Source organism: Notolepis coatsorum (assembly GCF_963971535.1).
Source record: "Notolepis coatsorum genome assembly, chromosome: 8".
In the NCBI taxonomy this organism is placed as follows: Eukaryota; Metazoa; Chordata; class Actinopteri; order Aulopiformes; family Paralepididae; genus Notolepis; species Notolepis coatsorum.
Window position 1 is genome coordinate 150,883,304 of NC_140172.1, and position 14,194 is coordinate 150,897,497.

Consider the following 14,194-nt stretch of genomic DNA (forward strand, 5'->3'; position numbering starts at 1 on the left):
ACACCAAGTACTATTAAAAATATTTTTATTTTCAAATGCAGTCCATACAGGATTGTAGAGTGGAGACAACTACTAATTTTTAAGTGATGTTTAAGCCAGGTAAACAGAAATCCACATCAAATCCACATCGTCTTTCCTCCCTCCTGGATTAATAGAGCCAGCCTGGTTTCAACTCCTCATTCAGACCTGTGGAGTCAAAAGGAATTTGACATTTTTAATAAAGCAGTACATCTTGCAGCAATACAAATTTAAATGATATTCATGACTATTGGAGCTTTCCGTGTTTGACAGGAATCCCGTCAGCCCCACATTGCAGAACATTTGACAAACTACACATTAGAGCCAATATTGAAACATTACAGGAACAGCCAACTATGGTCCCTGGGGTTGCTGCTTTAACTATAGTCACCTGGAGCTGCTGGTTGGTCTGGTAGCAGTGCTGTAGGTGTTGGACTGGACGTAGGACTGGTAAATAGTTTGCTTGGACCGGTGGGTAGTCCACCAGGGTTGGCACTTGGACCAGTAGGTAGTCCGCCAGGGTAGCCGCCTGGATCTGTGGCTGGTCCACCAGGGTAGTCGCTTGGACCAGTGACTAGTTTGCTGGGGTTGCTGCTAGAGTGAGAAAGGCTATGCACCAGGGGCTGCTGCTGATCGACATGGTAGCTAAGCTGCTGTGCAGGCTGGTGCTGGTAGACAGGCTGCTTGTGGTAGCTTAGCTGTTGTGCAGGTGGCTGTTGCTGGTAGACAGGCTGCTTGTGGTAGCTTAGCTGTTGTGCAGGTGGCTGTTGCTGGTAGACAGGCTGCTTGTGGTAGCTTAGCTGTTGTGCAGGTGGCTGCTTGTGGTAACTAGGCTGCTTGTAGCTTGGCCGCGCAGGTTGCCGCTTGTTGTAGCTAGTATGTGCACGTTGCAGCCTTTGGTCACTAGGCTGCTGTTGAGAGCTTGGCTGCTGTTGAGAGCTAGGCTGCTGTTGAGAGCTAGGCTGTGCAGGTTGCTGCTGTTGGGAGCTAGGCTGCTTGTTGTAGCTAGACTGTGCAGGTTGCTGCTGTTGGGAGCTAGGCTGCTTGTTGTAGCTAGGCTGTGCAGGTTGCTGCTGTTGGGAGCTAGGCTGCTTGTGGGAACCAAGCTGCCGTGCAGGTTGTTGCCGTTGGTAGCTAGGCTGCTTGTGGGAGCTAAACTGCTGTGCAGGTTGCTGCTGTTGGGAGCTTGGCTGCTGTTGGGAGCTTGGCTGCTGTTGAGAGCTTGGCTGCTGTTGGTAACTAGGCTGCTTGTTGTAGCCAAGCTGCTGTGCATGTTGCTGCTGGTGGTAGCTAGGCTGCTGTGCAGGTTGTTGCCCTTGGTAGCTAGGCTGCTTGTTGTAGCTAGGCTGCCGTGCAGGTTGTTGCCCTTGGTAGCTAGGCTGCTTGTGAGAGCTAAACTGCTGTGCAGGTTGCTGCTGTTGGTAGCTAAACTGCTGTGCAGGTTGCTGCTGTTGGGAGCTAGGCTGCTTGTTGTAGCTAGGCTGTGCAGGTTGCTGCTGTTGGGAGCTAGGCTGCTTGTGGGAGCTAAACTTCTGTGCAGGTTGCTGCCATTGGTTGCTAGGCTGCTTGTTGTAGCTAGGCTGCTGTGCAGGTTGCTGCTGTTGGGAGCTAGGCTGCTTGTTGTAGCTAGGCTGTGCAGGTTGCTGCTGTTGGGAGCTAGGCTGCTTGTTATAGCTAGGCTGTGCAGGTTGCTGCTGTTGGGAGCTAGGCTGCTTGTTGTAGCTAGGCTGCTGTTGGTAACTAGGCTGATGTTGGTAACTAAGCTGCTGTGCAGGTTGCTGCTGTTGAGAGCTTGGCTGCTGTTGGTAACTAGGCTGCTGTTGGTAACTAGGCTGCTGTGCAGGTTGCTGCTGTTGAGAGCTAGGCTGTTGGTGGGAGCTAGGCTGCTGGTGGGAGCTAGGCTGCTTGTTGTAGCTCGACTGCTGTGCAGGTTGTTGCCGTTGGTAGCTAGGCTGCTTGTGGGAGCTAAACTGCTGTGCAGGTTGCTGCTGTTGGTAGCTAGGCTGCTTGTGGGAGCTTTGCTGCTGTTGGTAGCTAGGCTGCTTGTGGGAGCTAAACTGCTGTGCAGGTTGCTGCTGTTGGTAACTAGGCCGCTTGTGGTAGCTAGGCTGTGCAGGTTGTTGCTGTTGGGAGCTAGGCTGCTTGTTGTAGCTAGGCTGTGCAGGTTGTTGCTGTTGGGAGCTAGGCTGCTTGTTGTAGCTAGGCTGTGCAGGTTGTTGCGTTTGGGAGCTAGGCTGCTTATGGGAGCTAAACTGCTGTGCAGGTTGCTGATTTTGGTAACTAGGTTGTTGCTGTTGGTAGCTAGGCTGCTGTGCAGGTTGCTGCTGTAGAGAGCTAGGCTGCTTGTTGTAGCTAGGCTGTGCAGGTTGCTGCTGTTGGGAGCTAGGCTGTTTGTTGTAGCTAGGCTGTGCAGGTTGCTGCTGTTGGGAGCTAGGCTGTTTGTTGTAGCTAGGCTGCTGTGCAGGTTGTTGCTGTTGGGAGCTAGGCTGCTTGTTGTAGCTAGGCTGCTGTGCAGGTTGTTGCTGTTGGGAGCTAGGCTGCTTGTTGTCGCTAGGCTGTGCAGGTTGTTGTTGGAAGCTAGGCTGCTTGTTGTAGCTAGGCTGTGCAGGTTGTTGCTGTTGGAAGCTAGGCTGCTTGTTGTAGCTAGGCTGTGCAGGTTGTTTCTGTTGGGAGCTAGGCTGTTTGTTGTAGCTAGGCTGTGCAGGTTGCTGCTGTTGGGAGCTAGGCTGCTTGTTGTAGCTAGGCTGTGCAGGTTGTTGCTGTTGGGAGCTAGGCTGCTTGTTGTAGCTAGGCTGTGCAGGTTGTTGTTGGAAGCTAGGCTGCTTGTTGTAGCTAGGCTGTGCAGGTTGTTTCTGTTGGGAGCTAGGCTGTTTGTTGTAGCTAGGCTGTGCAGGTTGCTGCTGTTGGGAGCTAGGCTGCTTGTGGGAGCTAAGTTGCTGTGCAGGTTGCTGCTGTTGGTAGGTAGGCTGCTGTGCAGGTTGCTGCTGTCGGGAGCTAGGCTGCTTGTTGTAGCTAGGCTGCTTGTTGTAGCTAGGCTGTGCAGGTTGTTGCGTTTGGGAGCTAGGCTGCTTATGAGAGCTAAACTGCTGTGCAGGTTGCTGATTTTGGTAACTAGGTTGTTGCTGTTGGTAGCTAGGCTGCTGTGCAGGTTGCTGCTGTTGGGAGCTAGGCTGCTTGTTGTAGCTATGCTGTGCTGGTTGCTGCTTGTGGGAGCTAAGTTGCTGTGCAGGTTGCCGCTGTTGGGAGCTAGGCTGCTGTGCAGGTTGCTGCTGTTGGGAGCTAGGCTGCTTGTTGTAGCTATGCTGTGCAGGTTGTTGCTGTTGGGAGCTAGGTTGTTTGTTGTAGCTAGGCTGTGCAGGTTGTCGCTGTTGGAAGCTAGGCTGTTTGTTGTAGCTAGGCTGTGCAGGTTGTTGCTGTTGGAAGCTAGGCTGCTTGTTGTAGCTAGGCTGTGCAGGTTGCTGCTGTTGGGAGCTAGGCTGTGCAGGTTGTTGCTGTTGGGAGCTAGGCTGCTTGTTGTAGCTAGGCTGTGCAGGTTGTCGCTGTTGGAAGCTAGGCTGTTTGTTGTAGCTAGGCTGTGCAGGTTGTTGCTGTTGGAAGCTAGGTTGCTTGTTGTAGCTAGGCTGTGCAGGTTGCTGCTGTTGGGAGCTAGGCTGTGCAGGTTGTTGCTGTTGGAAGCTAGGCTGCTTGTGGGAGCTAGGCTGCTGTGCAGGTTGCTGCTGTTTGTTGTAGCTAGGCTGTGCAGGTTGCTGCTGTTGGAAGCTAGGCTGCTTGTTGTAGCTAGGCTGTGCAGGTTGTTGCTGTTCGTAGCTAGGCAGTTTATAGCTAGGCTGCTGTGCAGGTTGTTGCTGTTGAGAGCTAGGCTGCTTGTTGTAGCTAGGCTGTGCAGGTTGTTGCTGTTGGAAGCTAGGCTGCTTGTTGTAGCTAGGCTGTGCAGGTTGTTGCTGTTGGAAGCTAGGCTGCTTGTTGTAGCTAGGCTGTGCAGGTTGCTGCTGTTGGGAGCTAGGCTGCTTGTTGTAGCTAGGCTGTGCAGGTTGTTGCTGTTGGAAGCTAGGCTGCTTGTTGTAGCTAGGCTGTGCAGGTTGTTGCAGTTGGGAGCTAGGCTGCTTGTTGTAGCTATGCTGTGCTGGTTGCTGCTGTTGGGAGCTAGGCTGCTTGTGGGAGCTAAGTTGCTGTGCAGGTTGCCGCTGTTGGGAGCTAGGCTGCTGTGCAGGTTGCTGCTGTTGGGAGCTAGGCTGCTTGTTGTAGCTAGGCTGTGCAGGTTGTTGCTGTTGGGAGATAGGCTGCTTGTTGTAGCTAGGCTGTGCAGGTTGTTGCTGTTGGAAGCTAGGCTGCTTGTTGTAGCTAGGCTGTGCAGGTTGTTGCTGTTGGGAGCTAGGCTGTTTGTTGTAGCTAGGCTGTGCATGTTGTTGCTGTTGGGAGCTAGGCTGCTTGTTGTAGCTAGGCTGTGGAGGTTGTTGCTGTTGGGAGCTAGGCTGTTTGTTGTAGCTAGGCTGTGCATGTTGTTGCTGTTGGGAGCTAGGCTGCTTGTTGTAGCTAGGCTGTGCAGGTTGTTGCTGTTGGGAGCTAGGCTGCTTGTTGTAGCTAGGCTGTGGAGGTTGTTGCTGTTGGGAGCTAGGCTGCTTGTGGGAGCTAAGTTGCTGTGCAGGTTGCCGCTGTTGGGAGCTAGGCTGCTGTGCAGGTTGCTGCTGTTGGGAGCTAGGCTGTTTGTTGTAGCTAGGCTGTGCAGGTTGTTGCTGTTGGGAGCTAGGCTGCTTGTTGTAGCTAGGCTGTGCAGTTTGTTGCTGTTGGAAACTAGGCTGCTTGTTGTAGCTAGGCTGTGCAGGTTGTTGCTGTTGGAAGCTAGGCTGTGCAGGTTGTTGCTGTTGGGAGCTAGGCTGCTTGTTGTAGCTAGGCTGTGCAGGTTGTTGCTGTTGGAAGCTAGGCTGTGCAGGTTGTTGCGTTTGGGAGCTAGGCTGCTTGTTGTAGCTAGGCTGTGCAGGTTGTTGCCGTTGGAAGCTAGGCTGTGCAGGTTGTTGCGTTTGGGAGCTAAGTTGCTGTGCAGGTTGCTGCTGTTGGGAGCTAGGCTGTTTGTTGTAGCTAGGCTGTGCAGGTTGCTGCTGTTGGGAGCTAGGCTGCTTGTTGTAGCTAGGCTGTGCAGGTTGTTGCTGTTGGGAGCTAGGCTGCTTATGGGAGCTAAGCTGCTGTGCAGGTTGCCGCTTTTGGTAACTAGGTTGCGGCTGTTGGTAGCTAGGCTGCTGTGCAGGTTGCTGCTGTTGGTAGCTAGGCTGCTGTGCAGGTTGCTGCTGTTGGTAGCTAGGCTGCTGTGCAGGTTGCTGCTGTTGGGAGCTAGGCTGCTTTTGGGAGCTAGGCTGCTCGGAGCTAGGCTGTTGCTGGGAGCTAGGCTGCTGTGCAGGTTGCTGCTGTTTAGAGCTAGGCTGCTGTGCAGGTTGCTGCTGTTGGGAGCCAAGCTGCTCATGGTATCCATATTGAGGCCACTGGTAACTAGGTTGACTGTTGCTACTTTCTTGACTAGCAAATGAACCCGACTGGGAAGAATACCCAGAGCTTGTTAGTGTGTCTGTACCAGTGTGGTCATGTGAGCCAGAACTACCGAGAGATTTACTGAGATCATAACTGTTGAGGGAACCTGAGCTTGGCCCATAACTACCAATAAGTGATTCATCATGAACATTAGAGCTACTGTAGGAAGGCTGGTAGCTCAATTCTGGCCCTGTAGCATCTCCAAGACTTTTAGCCTTGGTCTCAGACCTGTAAGCTGTTGATAGAAACAAGAAACGATAATCACATCAAGTTAATTCACAAGTCTGACAATCAGGTTGTTCTTGAAATTGTAATCAGGCTGGTCTTGAAATGTTTAAACTCACCGCTTGCATGAGGCCTTCCAACACCCAGCAAAGACAACAGCACCACTCTAAACAAAAAACAGTTTACACTCAAGTTAGATTACATATTACTAGGGCTGTCAGTTTATCACGTTTAGATAAAATTACACAAAAGACCACCACATTATGAAAATTAACTCCCAGTTAAGAAAGTTATTTAAATATTTATTAATCTCATTAATAAATATTTATTTATTCTACGTGCATAAGAACGTAGAATACACATTTACAGACTTTTTAATATGGTCCATTTTCATGTTCTTGGTATCCGATTCTAGAGACTGTCATCTATGGATCTCAGGGATTGTATTCCCAGTGTCAGAAATACTGTGTCCGTTACTAGGCTTGAGTAAATTGTAATGAACCAAATGAGAATATCAATTAATAAATTTTTTATCTTTTGACTGAATTAACACCATGCTGAAATTGACCAGACCTGAAAAATCTAAGCAAATGAATAAATGGAAGATGAACAGAAGGTTTTGTAGATACAGTACTGAATTCTGCCATCTGGACACATGCCATTTGAAATATTATAGAATATCAGGCCTAAAATGGTTATGCGATTAATTAATTACAAATCCTGTAATTAATTGGATACATTTTTTTAATCACCTGATGACAGCACTAAATATTACTTGAGTCAGGAATTCCAACACAATGGATCAAAACTTTACCTTAGAACAAATCCCACAGCTTTAGCCATAGTTTGCAGCTATTGTGGAAAGTTGAATCCTGGCCCTTCAGTGAACCCACACTGAGTTGTCTGAGCTCACACTCAGGCCTCTTACATACATGTGCTCTGCAGATTTGACAGCCAATCATCTTTCTCTTTGTCTAATTAGTTGATTGGAAACAGGTGGAAGGTGGTGAGGTTAATTTACTCACGAAAGGGGCTAGTCATTTGTGTGGTTTCAACTCGTGAACAGTGAGATGCGCAGTGGCATGTTTGTCCACTGGCTCTTACGATGTGCGCACTAAGCAAGGTAAGAAATAAATACAACCAACAATAAATAATAGAGAAGACGGTATATAGAATATTAATAGTCTATTCCACTATAGCTATCCGTGCGATTGGCTTTAGTTGTTATTTATTCACTGTCATTCGCAGTGTGTAATGCTCACGATGCCTTGTTGAGTCAATTGAGTCAACGTAATTGTTAATGATACAAATATCATATTTATTATAATTATTGAATTCCAAGGATGTCTGTAGAATCAATGTGAACGCAATCACCAATGAAGCCGTTACCAGTTTAATCACCTGTGCATTGTATGTTACTATTGCACTTTAGTTACATTTGCACTGGTTAGATGTCAAACTTATTTTCGTTGTATAATGACACATTTTAATCAACTCTCATTTTGATAGTTGCAAATTGCTTTTGTGCTACCTGTTGAATATCTCCCCCATAGGATTCAGCACAATGCTTATGTTTCCAATAATGTCATCATCCATCTGTACATACTGTGTGTATGAAGGAGAAACTAATAATCAGTAGAGAGTCTGGTTATCAACATTGCAAATCACATAGCCCCCATTCATTATTGGGGTGTAGATCAGTAGAAAATAGTTCCTACATGAAACTGCTCACAAGGTCTGGTTTATCCTGAGTAACTGGGTCATGATTTCCAGAATGAGACATTGCTTTTGAGTTTTCCTAAACAGTTTGATGCCACAAACCAAGTGCCCTTCAGCTACCTTGTATCGAGTGACAAGCTCTACAGTCAAAACTAGCAAATCACACAAACTATCTGGACGGATATACTCTGGTAAGATGGAACATTTGGGGCAAACCTCCCCTTTAAGGCATGTTGTTTGTGTGCTATCAGGGTCACGAGTAGTTGATATCAGAAGGACTTATCCAAAAGAGCATCTGCTGTAATGGTGATGAACACTGGATGTTGCACCAATGACACATTCTCTCATTGTGCCAAGTTCTAGTGAATTAATTAAAAAGAAAAATTAGATAAGATAAGTTTTATTTGTCACGGCATACAGGTATACAGTGAAATGCGGTGGGTCTTGCCTGCAACGATGGGCATAATACAATAGTAATATATAATAAGAATCCAACCAATAGAGCGACCGACATTGTGCAATAAACAAGTAAACAAAGTAGGGCATATCGGTATATGTACACGAGTTATTTACAGAGCATGGTAAGACATGCTAGGTCCTGTGGTAGTGCAGTACACTGTTAGCTACGGATGAGGCACTGGGTCTTTATGTACACCGCTATATTATACAATCTCAAGTTATACTATTCTTAAAGTGACCTTTCCTTCTGTAAAGTGTCCATAAGTGTGAGCGTGTGCAGCATGAGTGTGTGTGTGCTCATGTTAAAGTGGCTGCTAGTGTGTGAGCGTGTACAGTGTGTGTTGTGTGTGCTCATGTGTGCATTGTATGTATTGTATTAGTGCATGTATTAGTATGTTGCTGGACACATCAGGAACTCCCCCTCAAGGACCCCAGAACCCACTGGTCTAGTCCCGCTTTATGAGGCTCAGTGTCCTGCCTAAAGACCCTTTGCTGCACCAGAGCCCAGGAACAAATCTAGATGGTCAGCATCATTTCTACCAAATGGCCCACATACTGTACATAAATGAGGTACCACACCAAGTACTATTAAAAATATTTTTATTTTCAAATGCAGTCCATACAGGATTGTAGAGTGGAGACAACTACAAATTTTTAAGTGATGTTTAAGCCAGGTAAACAGAAATCCACATCAAATCCACATCGTCTTTCCTCCCTCCTGGATTAATAGAGCCAGCCTGGTTTCAACTCCTCATTCAGACCTGTGGAGTCAGAAGGAATTTGACAGTTTTAATAAAGCAGTACATCTTGCAGCAATACAAATTTAAATGATATTCATGACTATTGGAGCTTTCCGTGTTTGACAGGAATCCCGTCTGCCCCACATTGCAGAACATTTGACAAACTACACATTAGAGCCAATATTCAAACATTACAGGAACAGCCAACTATGGTCCCTGGGGTTGCTGTTTTAACTATAGTCACCTGGAGCTGCTGGTTGGTCTGGTAGCAGTGCTGTAGGTGTTGGACTGGATGTAGGACTAGTAAATAGTTTGCTTGGACCGGTGGGTAGTCGACCAGGGTTGGCACTTGGACCAGTAGGTAGTCCGCCAGGGTAGCCGCCTGGATCTGTGGCTGGTCCACCAGGGTAGTCGCTTGGACCAGTGACTAGTTTGCTGGGGTTGCTGCTAGAGTGAGAAAGGCTATGCACCAGGGGCTGCTGCTGATCGACATGGTAGCTAAGCTGCTGTGCAGGCTGGTGCTGGTAGACAGGCTGCTTGTGGTAGCTTAGCTGTTGTGCAGGTGGCTGTTGCTGGTAGACCGGCTGCTTGTGGTAGCTTAGCTGTTGTGCAGGTGGCTGTTGCTGGTAGACAGGCTGCTTGTGGTAGCTTAGCTGTTGTGCAGGTGGCTGTTGCTGGTAGACCGGCTGCTTGTGGTAGCTTAGCTGTTGTGCAGGTGGCTGTTGCTGGTAGACAGGCTGCTTGTGGTAGCTTAGCTGTTTTGCAGGTGGCTGCTTGTGGTAACTAGGCTGCTTGTAGCTTGGCCGCGCAGGTTGCCGCTTGTTGTAGCTAGTCTGTGCAGGTTGCAGCCTTTGGTCACTAGGCTGCTGTTGAGAGCTTGGCTGCTGTTGAGAGCTAGGCTGCTTGTTGTAGCTAGGCTGTGCAGGTTGCTGCTGTTGGGAGCTAGGCTGCTTGTTGTAGCTAGGCTGTGCAGGTTGCTGCTGTTGGGAGATAGGCTGCTTGTAGCTAGGCTGTGCATGTTGCTGCCGTTGGTCGCTAGGCTGCTTGTTGTAGCTAGGCTGTGCAGGTTGCTGCTGTTGGGAGCTAGGCTGCTTGTTGTAGCTAGACTGTGCAGGTTGCTGCTGTTGGGAGCTAGGCTGCTTGTTGTAGCTAGGCTGTGCAGGTTGCTGCTGTTGGTAGCTAGGCTGCTTGTTGTAGCTCGGCTGTGCAGGTTGCTGCTGTTGGGAGCTAGGCTGCTTGTTGTAGCTAGGCTGTGCAGGTTGCTGCTGTTGGGAGCTAGGCTGCTTGTAGCTAGGCTGTGCATGTTGCTGCTGTTGGGAGCTAGGCTGCTTGTGGGAACCAAGCTGCCGTGCAGGTTGTTGCCGTTGGTAGCTAGGCTGCTTGTGGGAGCTAAACTGCTGTGCAGGTTGCTACTGTTGGGAGCTTGGCTGCTGTTGGGAGCTTGGCTGCTGTTGGTAACTAGGCTGCTGTGCAGGTTGCTGCTGGTGGTAGCTAGGCTGCTGTGCAGGTTGTTGCCCTTGGTAGCTAGGCTGCTTGTTGTAGCTAGGCTGCCGTGCAGGTTGTTGCCCTTGGTAGCTAGGCTGCTTGTGGGAGCTAAACTGCTGTGCAGGTTGCTGCTGTTGGTAGCTAGGCTGCTTGTGGGAGCTAAACTGCTGTGCAGGTTGCTGCTGTTGGGAGCTAGGCTGCTTGTTGTAGCTAGGCTGCTGTTGGTAACTAAGCTGCTGTGCAGGTTGCTGCTGTTGGGAGCTAAACTGCTGTGCAGGTTGCTGCTGTTGGTAGCTAGGCTGCTTGTGGGAGCTAAACTGCTGTGCAGGTTGCTGCTGTTGGTAACTAGGCTGCTTGTTGTAGCTAGACTTCTGTGCAGGTTGTTGCCGTTGGTAGCTAGGCTGCTTGTTGTAGCTAGGCTGCCGTGCAGGTTGTTGCCCTTGGTAGCTAGGCTGCTTGTGGGAGCTAAACTGCTGTGCAGGTTGCTGCTGTTGGTAGCTAGGCTGCTTGTGGGAGCTAAACTGCTGTGCAGGTTGCTGCTGTTGGGAGCTAGGCTGCTTGTTGTAGCTAGGCTGCTGTTGGTAACTAAGCTGCTGTGCAGGTTGCTGCTGTTGGGAGCTAAACTGCTGTGCAGGTTGCTGCTGTTGGTAGCTAGGCTGCTTGTGGGAGCTAAACTGCTGTGCAGGTTGCTGCTGTTGGTAACTAGGCTGCTTGTTGTAGCTAGACTGCTGTGCAGGTTGTTGCCGTTGGTAGCTAGGCTGCTTGTGGGAGCTAAACTGCTGTGCAGGTTGCTGCTGTTGGTAGCTAGTAGGCTGCTTGTGGGAGCTAAACTGCTGTGCAGGTTGCTGCTGTTGGTAACTAGGCCGCTTGTGGTAGCTAGGCTGTGCAGGTTGTTGCTGTTGGGAGCTAGGCTGCTTGTTGTAGCTAGGCTGTGCAGGTTGTTGCGTTTGGGAGCTAGGCTGCTTATGGGAGCTAAACTGCTGTGCAGGTTGCTGATTTTGGTAACTAGGTTGTTGCTGTTGGTAGCTAGGCTGCTGTGCAGGTTGCTGCTGTTGGGAGCTAGGCTGTTTGTTGTAGCTAGGCTGCTGTGCAGGTTGCTGCTGTTGGGAGCTAGGCTGTTTGTTGTAGCTAGGCTGTGCAGGTTGCTGCTGTTGGGAGCTAGGCTGCTTGTTGTAGCTAGGCAGTGCAGGTTGTTTCCGTTGAGAGCTAGGCTGTTTGTTGTAGCTAGGCTGTGCAGGTTGCTGCTGTTGGGAGCTAGGCTGCTTGTGGGAGCTAAGTTGCTGTGCAGGTTGCTGCTGTTGGTAGCTAGGCTGCTGTGCAGGTTGCTGCTGTCGGGAGCTAGGCTGCTTGTTGTAGCTAGGCTGTGCAGGTTGTTGCGTTTGGGAGCTAGGCTGCTTATGGGAGCTAAACTGCTGTGCAGGTTGCTGATTTTGGTAACTAGGTTGTTGCTGTTGGTAGCTAGGCTGCTGTGCAGGTTGCTGCTGTTGGGAGCTAGGCTGCTTGTTGTAGCTATGCTGTGCTGGTTGCTGCTTGTGGGAGCTAAGTTGCTGTGCAGGTTGCCGCTGTTGGGAGCTAGGCTGCTGTGCAGGTTGCTGCTGTTGGGAGCTAGGCTGTGCAGGTTGTTGCTGTTGGGAGCTAGGCTGCTTGTTGTAGCTAGGCTGTGCAGGTTGTCGCTGTTGGAAGCTAGGCTGCTTGTTGTAGCTAGGCTGTGCAGGTTGTTGCTGTTGGAAGCTAGGCTGCTTGTTGTAGCTAGGCTGTGCAGGTTGCTGCTGTTGGGAGCTAGGCTGTGCAGGTTGTTGCTGTTGGAAGCTAGGCTGCTTGTGGGAGCTAGGCTGCTGTGCAGGTTGCTGCTGTTGGGAGCTAGGCTGTTTGTTGTAGCTAGGCTGTGCAGGTTGTTGCTGTTGGGAGCTAGGCTGTGCAGGTTGTTGCTGTTGAGAGCTAGGCTGCTGTGCAGGTTGCTGATGTTGGAAGCTAGGCTGCTTGTTGTAGTTAGGCTGTGCAGGTTGTTGCTGTTGGGAGCTAGGCTGCTTGTTGTAGCTAGGCTGTGCAGGTTGCTGCTGTTGGGAGCTAGGCTGCTTGTTGTAGCTAGGCTGTGCAGGTTGTTGCTGTTGGAAGCTAGGCTGCTTGTTGTAGCTAGGCTGTGCAGGTTGTTGCAGTTGGGAGCTAGGCTGCTTGTGGGAGCTAAGTTGCTGTGCAGGTTGCCGCTGTTGGGAGCTAGGCTGCTGTGCAGGTTGCTGCTGTTGGGAGCTAGGCTGTTTGTTGTAGCTAGGCTGTGCAGGTTGTTGCTGTTGGGAGCTAGGCTGCTGTGCAGGTTGCTGCTGTTGGGAGCTAGGCTGTTTGTTGTAGCTAGGCTGTGCAGTTTGTTGCCGTTGGAAGCTAGGCTGCTTGTTGTAGCTAGGCTGTGCAGGTTGTTGCTGTTGGAAGCTAGGCTGTGCAGGTTGTTGCTGTTGGGAGCTAGGCTGCTTGTTGTAGCTAGGCTGTGCAGGTTGTTGCTGTTGGAAGCTAGGCTGTGCAGGTTGTGTTTGGGAGCTAGGCTGCTTGTTGTAGCTAGGCTGTGCAGGTTGTTGCTGTTGGAAGCTAGGCTGTGCAGGTTGTTGCGTTTGGGAGCTAAGTTGCTGTGCAGGTTGCTGCTGATGGGAGCTAGGCTGTTTGTTGTAGCTAGGCTGTGCAGGTTGCTGCTGTTGGGAGCTAGGCTGCTTGTTGTAGCTAGGCTGTGCAGGTTGTTGCTGTTGGGAGCTAGGCTGCTTATGGGCGCTAATCTGCTGTGCAGGTTGCCGTTTTTGGTAACTAGGTTGCTGCTGTTGGTAGCTAGGCTGCTGTGCAGGTTGCTGCTGTTGGTAGCTAGGCTGCTGTGCAGGTTGCTGCTGTTGGTAACTAGGCTGCTGTGCTGATTGCTGCTGTTGGGAGCTAGGCTGCTGTGCAGGTTGCTGCTGTTGGGAGCTAGGCTGCTGTGCAGGTTGCTGCTGTTGGGAGCTAGGCTGCTTTTGGGAGCTAGGCTGCTCGGAGCTAGGCTGTTGCTGGGAGCTAAGCTGCTTTTGGGAGCTAGGCTGCTGTGCAGGTTGCTGCTGTTGGGAGCTAGGCTGCTGTGCAGGTTGCTGCTGTTGGGAGCCAAGCTGCTCATGGTATCCATATTGAGGCCACTGGTAACTAGGTTGACTGTTGCTACTTTCTTGACTAGCAAATGAACCCGACTGGGAAGAATACCCAGAGCTTGTTAGTGTGTCTGTACCAGTGTGGTCATGTGAGCCAGAACTACCGAGAGATTTACTGAGATCATAACTGTTGAGGGAACCTGAGCTTGGCCCATAACTACCAATAAGTGATTCATCATGAACATTAGAGCTACTGTAGGAAGGCTGGTAGCTCAATTCTGGCCCTGTAGCATCTCCAAGACTTTTAGCCTTGGTCTCAGACCTGTAAGCTGTTGATAGAAACAAGAAACGATAATCACATCAAGTTAATTCACAAGTCTGACAATCAGGTTGTTCTTGAAATTGTAATCAGGCTGGTCTTGAAATGTTTAAACTCACCGCTTGCATGAGGCCTTCCAACACCCAGCAAAGACAACAGCACCACTCTAAACAAAAAACAGTTTACACTCAAGTTAGATTACATATTACTAGGGCTGTCAGTTTCACGTTTAGATAAAATTACACAAAAGACCACCACATTATGAAAATTAACTCCCAGTTAAGAAAGTTATTATATTTAAATATTTATTAATCTCATTCATTCCATAAGAACGTAGAATACACATTTACAGACTTTTTAATATGGTTCATTTGCATGTTCTTGGTATCCGATTCTAGGGACTGTCATCTATGGATCTCAGGGATTGTATTCCCAGTGTCAGAAATACTGTGTCTGTTACTAGGCTTGAGTAAATTGTAATGAACCAAATGAGAATATCAATAAATTTATTTTTAATCTTTGACTGAATTAACACCATGCTGAAATTGACCAGATCTGAAAAATCTTAAGCAAATGAATAAATGGAAGATGAACGGAAGGTTTTGTAGATACAGTAC

At 49.3% G+C, this 14,194-nt stretch overlaps 1 protein-coding gene across 1 annotated transcript in view; it reads left to right on the top strand.

The window, feature by feature from the left end:
- igsf9bb (immunoglobulin superfamily, member 9Bb) overlaps positions 1–14,194 on the top strand; it is a gene marked incomplete at both ends in the record, with an annotated part of 506,998 nt that overhangs the window by 274,346 nt on the left and 218,458 nt on the right.